We start from the raw sequence: 8,526 nt of genomic DNA, 5'->3' as shown, positions 1-8,526 counted from the left end.
TTATGTATTAAGGCACTAAGCCTATACTACAATTATTACAATAATAGATTATTTGCTATCGAGTTTTCAGGTAAGAGCGAAAAAAAATTAATATTTGTACGTAATAGGAGCAGTGAACTAGTGACGCGCGAACGTGCAAAAATCGTAAAATAGCGAACTTCATTAAGCTATAACTTCGAAACTAAGTCCGACCGCCAAATTCTGACTTCACAATCGTTCTCAGTATAGTTAACTACATAAGTCTAAAAAAAAAAAATTGCAAAAAAAAGGGTGTCCGGTAAAGTAACAAAATACCCATAATTTATATTTAAATGTTAACTATTAAAGTTTGGTGTAGGGATCTTTAACATCAATAATCATTAGTCAATAACTAACGCACGTGCTAGGTGTTATCAATGGATAACTTCTCAACCTTAATATTCGCCGTCAATTTTATATTCTTCCATTTTTATCAAATCTAATTATTGTACAAAAAATAATAATAAAATAATAAAATATAATAATAAAAAAAAAAAAAAAAAATAATACTATTAAAGTTTGATGATGCCATCAATTCATATTTATGTGGGAATGGGCACCAAAATGTACACTTGAATAACCAACAGCACACTAGTAACGAATTAACTCTTTATTGATGTACAAATAACAAAATACTTACACAATCAACAACAACAAACGACTAACGGAGCACTCGCACGTCAAAACGATTCATGGACAGATCCCCGTAATACATTTCCCCGTTAGACATTTCCCCGTTACCGTTTCCCCGTCCAACACTGACGCTTAGCTCCCATCCGGCCACCCACCACCCTAGCTGTATCAGGAACCGACCCTCTCTCTGGTAGACAACTCAACTCCACATTTATATAATATATATGTTACGGTAAATTATGTAAACGTGGTAAATGACGTAATTTATCTAAAAATTGGTAAATGTTGTAAATGTAGACATTCCCCTGTTATTGACGTCACTCCCGGGTTTAATCGGAGAATAATGTTCAATACAATTATGGGAAGAATTTTATCGAATTTTAAAAAATAGTGTTGACTTTTAATAAATAGTTTTGACTTGAATAAATTGTGTTGACTTTTAAAAAATAGTTTTGACCTAAAAAATAATGTTGACTTGAAAAAAATGACAGTTAAAAAATTGTGGGTTGCATTTGAGTGAAACTTTTTTACGCATTCTGCTCTGGTAATTTTTCCTTGTTTAAATTGTTCAATACATTTATAATTTTATATAACTGTCTGTAACGGACCAAACCCTTAGCAATAGCAGGGAGGTTGACCTCGTTTAGTTTTTAATAAATATAATCAAAATAAAGAAAGAACAGTTTTAATATGATATGGAACAAAATATAATGCGGCGGAACCACAAATGACGTATCACATACAGTAATAATAATAATTCAATTACAAATAATAATAATAATATATAAACAGAGCGTTATGCGCGACAAAATCATACGTAATACTATTTAATAACTTTGCGATAATAATGACTTAACAAGACAAAGCCTAAACCTACTCACATGACCTGGATCATAACGGCGATGAGCTGCACAGGTAATGGGTGATGGATGATGACTGCTGGCTGTTGGCATCGACGACTCCGACACCCGGAGTATCCTCGGACAACTGTGATCGTCCGTGTAAGTATAATAATATAACACTGGTTGTGCATAAAGCAACTTATAAGTATGTGTAGGTATTATTCCCCGTATGCGTCGTTCCGACGGAACCACAATGTGTGTGCTGTTAGCGACACGGCATACTGATCATACTCACACCGACGAGAAAACGACCACGTCGTCGGCGTAACAACTTTAAGCGGCGGGCCGCTGAACCGATCGTCTGTGTGTGTTATGCAACAAAGGCCTACAAGTGACCTGTGGATCGTTGATTACACCTTGCGTATTTGCATTCAACACTGGCATTATATGTGATTAACTAGATATCATAATTCGTAATGGGACGCAATACGACCACCTAACCGACGGTAAGAAGTAACTACCCGGAGCCGATACAGTATCATTCCATTTGTGCAGTCGGTGTGAACGATCAGTAATTAGTGTTAAGTGTATAGGTTTTAGGTACGCGACAAAGCTTCGTTAGTTAAAATATCACTACGGAAGTAGATAAACAAGCGAAAATCCGACTAGCCATTACACCGATAAGCCAAGTAATAATATGAAAATATGGTCTATTAGTTTATTAGTTTAGTATTTACGCGTATATTCTAGCGAGTACTTGAATATGCGATGAGTGCGAGTTAGTGTTGTAGTATTATTTAAATGTAATATTAAAGTATGGAGAATAAATTTAATGCAGCAATCGAAAAAATTATCAACAGTAAAAAGAGAGGTAACAATCAGATTCAAAAAGTAAAAGAATTAAAAATTGGTACACAAAAAAAACTGTAACAAATAACAGACTTATGTATAAATACGATGCTGTGATAATTGGTGGAAAAGTAAAATTAATTTAACCTATAATTTAAAATGACTGACGTTTTATATTATGTCAAAGTAAACGAGTTGTTTGAAGTAATTCATTCGGCACATTTAGCAGTGGTGGTAGAAATAGGATGATGGCTGTGTTGAAAACAAAATATTGTAATTTGACAACGGAGGCATCAATCATTATTAAATACTAAATAGTATCTATATTAAAACAATCAGTGTATTATTTGAGATTTATCATCATTTACCACAAGTATTGGTAAATGACGTCAATGACCGGTGAAAGATGTACATTTGAGTTTAAAATATGTGTTTTTACAACATTTACCTACATAATTGAATAATTTTGGGTAATGACGTCATTGACCGGGGAATGACGACATTTACCAATTTTCGTCTTTCACTGTAACATATATATTTCTTCTCTCCGCGTCTATGTGACTAAACTCCTTCTAAACAACTGGGCCGATTTTGATGACATTTTTTGTGTGTGTTTGAGTGGGTTTGAACCACGTTCGATTCATACCAAGTGCTATATCCAAGATACCCACCACAAATTAATAATTATCCATCTTGGTCGATTTACTAGACTTAAGAAAGATTTTAATAGGTTATTAGCAACTCCACGAATACCTGAATAATCGAGCTTTTTTAGCAATAACTCATGATTTACGCAATCAAAGGCTTTTTGCACGTCTAGAAAAATACCCATTACTTTGTAATTAATATCAATATATGTACGAACAATGTTATCAAGATTAAAAAGCGCATCAGTTGTTGACAAACCAGTTTGATTTAAGTAAAACAACGTCTTATTTTGTTGTAATTCAAAAATATTATTTGTGAGGATGTGAAACTTTTACGTAATTTATTATTATATTTTATATACCTACACAATGTTATTTAATGATATTTTCAAAATATTTAGATTTATACCACAAACCAGTGAATCATGTTTGTTGAAAAACTCAAGCCCTAGGTATACTAATAGGTACCTACTACCACTAATAATAATATGAATTTATCAATTAATAACTATATATTAAGATTAATTTTGAAGGCGATACAGTTAAACTAATTTAAGTCGAATGTGATAAAATAAAATAATCATAGATATTTATTTAATAATATCCAGTATTTTAGTAATTGGTATATTGCAATAGTGATGAACAGGGAACGGACTTTATTGTAATAAAAAAATCAAAAAATGTACATAAATATGTAAAAAAAAATTAAAAATATGTATATCGAAAAAAATTATTAGTAGGTACTGAAAATTACAAAAAAAAAATATTTTATAAATAGAAGTATTATAAACGATGTAGGTATATAAAACTATTATTCCGGAACAAAGCAATGAGAAACGACATATTGTTGAAGGTTTGCAAATTAAAAAATTGCGACGGTTTGGTCGGAGAATACTCTTGTATTGACTAAAAAACCGTTCTACGTCAACAGATGTCATAGGGTCGTAATTCATGTTCTCTATATCAGAAGGAGTGAATTCAATGTCCAGAGATCCTTTTTGATTTTTACCAATTAAAATATCTCTGATGATTTTAACAGTTTGAAATCCAGAATTTTTTTTAATGATTTTGGCAAATTTGTTTTTGACTATTTCTCCCATATGTACTTGTACTCTTGAGTTTTTTCTAATTTATCTGCAGATTTTTCTACAATGCTAATGCTTTCTATCAAAGACATGTTTTTAGTTTCCAATTTTTTGATTGTCTAAATCAAAAAACAAAAATTTGCAGAAATGTATGTCAAGTTGTTTTTTAAATTGATATCTTGCATCAGTGAATTGGCTTTTTCAATAGCTGCGGCCGATTCAGTATCGAGTACCTACATACTCGACAATGTAGGTACCACTTCGTTATTTTATATTTATATCGTCAGGCATTAACAAGAGTTACTGAACTAGTTCTAATCTAGTGGCATGCCACGTGCCGGAAATAAGTATGTAAATGCCATTTAGATAACGATAATATTTGGGTGTCGTCAAAAATTACTAATCTTGTTAATTTAGACGAAACAGATAATGTTTAAAGTCGTAAAAAATTGAAAATCACTAAAATAAGTACTAAAATATGTACTTATTTATCAAATATGTAAAAATATGTAAAATAAATTTGGCAGGGGCGTCATTTCAGTTTTTTTTCTGGGTGTGCAAATTTTTAGGCAGGTCAATTTTGACATTTCACCAGGCCATTAAAAAAAATATATATTTATATATATATAAATGTAGGAAACCTATGCAAACCTATGTAAATATTCTTTTCTTCCCTTTTATAATTCTAATTGAAACTCATAACGACTAATGCAACTTTTAAATAGCTAGCAATTCAAAGAATTAAAAGCTTAGTTAAAGCAACCAGCTAATGTCATTACTGTACATATACAAAAACTTAAAATATATATATTTTATATTACCTATATATGAAAACATATATAAGTTAATTATGACGGCGCATTGGAGTATTAATGGCAGGCCAATTGATAACATTTTTTAAGTTAGTGGTGCCATTGCAAACCCTGCCCCCCCCCCCCAAATGACGCCCCTGAAATTTGGGTTTATTTTAATTAGAATGATCTAAATTGTATACATTTTTTATCAGAGTTAAAATACCTCATTCCAATAAAAATATGTATTTACAATCAAATCCGTTCCCTAGTGATGAATATAGGTACAGTATGGATATACACATCATTAAAGTAGATGAGACAAATAAATATATAATATATTTTTTTTTATCTTACAAAAATATATTTAGTTATCACAATATCAATATTTTTTTTTCTTACCAGAAAAATGTTCTAAGAATCTAAAATAATAATTAGTTATTGAATTTATTACGTTTGTTTTCACAATATGGATTTATAAACTATTTTAGAATTCCAAAACTGTTTATGATAACAAAGTTTAATTAATAATCAATTCGTATGTATGAAATGTATACCATTGGTGGAAATATTATATTGTGTATGCATTTTTTAATTTTATTTTTGACTATTTATTCTCTTAAAAAACTTCAGTTTTTTGTATTTATTTAGTAGAAAGTTTGGTATTAAAATAATATTATAACATTAAGATATTTAAATAAATACACTTTTCATCATACACTTTGTCTTACGTTGTTTTTTAACGATACTATGTAGACATGTTATATCAACCACGTAAATTATTAATCCATTACCTACTCTGTACTTTGCATATTTTATAGATAGAACAGAAAATTACTAACTTCAGGTAACAATAATACAAAATACCTACATATTCAATGATGTTTTATTATTTTGAGATAAAATTGTGAAAAAAAAAAATGAATATTTAAATAGCATGTCAGACACTGTATAAACGGGTTAGTAATGAGGCGATATAATAAACAGAATTTAAAACTAAGGTAACTATTTATTTATATATGATGAGCAATTAGTGAAAGATAGTATTAAACAATTACTACGTTTACATTTACAATCAAAGTCAGTTTAAAAATTAAAGTAGTTTAATCATAAACATCATTTAAACATAAACAGTTTTTATTTTAATTACGTTTGAATAATGTAGTTTAACCAAATTAATTCGGTTTAATAAATAAAGTAGGTTGTATTTTTGTACATGTAAATACTTCTTATCAAGGCGGGGCATTAACGAGTTAAAAATTAAAATTAAGTTAAAACGTTAAGTTAATATTAACTAAGTCAAGTAACTCGTTACTTTTTTTTGGAAACTTAATTTTAACTTAATAAGTTAATTTTTTATCATATTTAACGTGTTAACTTCAAGTTAATTTTATACAGATTTCTTAAAATTAAGTTAGATTTTAAATTTGACCCATTGATTTATAATTTTGTTGGCTTGAGAATTATTAGATATCATAGAAAATAAATGGGAAAATGACGTATGGTTAATAAATAATAATTATTGCCGATTGAGTTTGATCATTTGATGTATACACAATAGACATAATATAGGTATTTTCAATTTTGTTTATCATTGTCATAATATTATATAATGAAAAAGAACATTGAACTATTATTATATATTAAATATTAATATAAATTTATATTTATATGTACTCATATAATTGTAACGGGTCTCGACGTTCATGACTCATGTACTTAATTAGTTTTCTTGTAAACCATAAATCATTACCTAGTGACATTTTAGCGCATACGCCACACATCCCGTCTGATTCCAAGAAATACACTATTACTTGAAATTATTAAAATAACTCATGCCTCATGGGGAAAAATTATTTTTGAATATCTGATTCAATATTGAAAATATTTATACTCCACGATTTATAGTTTTAATTACGGTATTGTTATTTTGCTGCTTATTGCTTCATTGACCATTGACGTGCGCAGAGCGGTACTGCAGTTCGATTGACATTTCGTCGATTTCGAGTCATTTATTTGTTTTAATTCCACTGTGGTGTTTTTTGTTATTATTTGTATATAACATTAATTAATGATGACCGAGTCAAGAGACCTAGAGTCAAAATGGCCGCATTTAAATAATTATTTTAAACAGCTATACCTGCGGATATTTCGGATGTCAGTGGAAATTTTGTGTTCAAATGTGTCCTTTGCCTACCAAAAACGAAATTATTGTCAACTTCTAAAACATCAAATTCGAATCTTAAAACTCATATAAAGGTAAGTTTAAAGTGGTATCATAATATTAATTAATATTTTTTTAACTATACATTTATTCTTAACTTTTTGTAACTACCTACTTAATTATTGAATATTAGAATTTATATATACATAATAGATAATACATCCATACATTTAAAAGTAGATAGTATCCAAAATTCTATAGATATATGTTTCATTATTTTAATTTTTAGCTCGTGTCTAATAAAAATTAATTTAAGAATTTAATAATTAATAGAACATTAAATATAATTTTTTTTTAATTTTGACTAAATTTTTAAAACACTGATATTAATATATTATAATAATTATATAAATACAAGTTTGGTATAGATTACATATTATATACATACCTTATAATTTAATATTTATTCAATTAAATATATGTTTTAGTGATGAGGTAAATAAAATAAATTTACAAATAATTTTATGTTAAATTCATTTTTTTTAGCATGTACATCCAAATGAATTAAATACGTTTAATGAAAATAGTAAAAGGAAGTTAAATAACAGTATTGCTGTGCAACCATATAAACAGTTAAAGTTATCTGAAGTTGGACAAGTTTCTAAAAAACTTACTCAAAAAGAACTGACCGAGAAAATTTAAAGCTTATTATTAATACTGTATCACCGTTTTCTATGATTGAACATCCTACGTTCATAAACTATTGTAAATTAACTTCTAATAAAGTACCAATGTGTAGAAGAAATTTAATGAGAGATATAAATTGTTTATATAATGGTACCTATGATTCAAGAATTAAAAACTGAACTGTCCAAAATAGATTATGTTTGCATTACTGCTGATTGCTGGAGCATTTTTCACAGGTAATACAATACATTAGTAAATCACACCTGCTAAAATAGACATTTTATTTTATCTTATTTCAGGTCTTTTATGGGATTTACTGTGCATTGGCTTAATCCTACTACACTAGAGCGTAACTCAAAAGCACTTGCTTGCAGGCTTATGTTGGGAAGACATACCTATGATGCAATTGCAGAACTTATTGATAAAGTATTCACTGAATTTGACTTACAAAGTAAAACCACACTGCTTGTAACAGACAATGCAGCAAATTTTGTAAAAGCATTCAAGTAAGTAGTACCTATTCTAGATGTATTTGTTTTGAATTAAATAAATATTTAAATTATTTTAGAGTATATAACACTAATGAAAGTGATAGAAGTGGGTTGAGTGGCTGTAGTACTGGAAGGAATACAGTCATTGAAGAACCTGAAAATGATGAAGTACTGAGATCCATAAACATAGCGGATATTCTTGATAATGGTGATGATTTTGATGATTCATCAGAAATAAAATTAAACACCAAAGGTGTGCAGCACATACATTCAATTTAATAGCTACAGTAGATATCCTAGAAGCTGAAAAAGATAATAC

This window comes from Acyrthosiphon pisum, chromosome X (genome assembly GCF_005508785.2).
Source record: "Acyrthosiphon pisum isolate AL4f chromosome X, pea_aphid_22Mar2018_4r6ur, whole genome shotgun sequence".
In the NCBI taxonomy this organism is placed as follows: Eukaryota; Metazoa; Arthropoda; class Insecta; order Hemiptera; family Aphididae; genus Acyrthosiphon; species Acyrthosiphon pisum.
Note: the sequence above shows the minus strand (reverse complement) of the source record.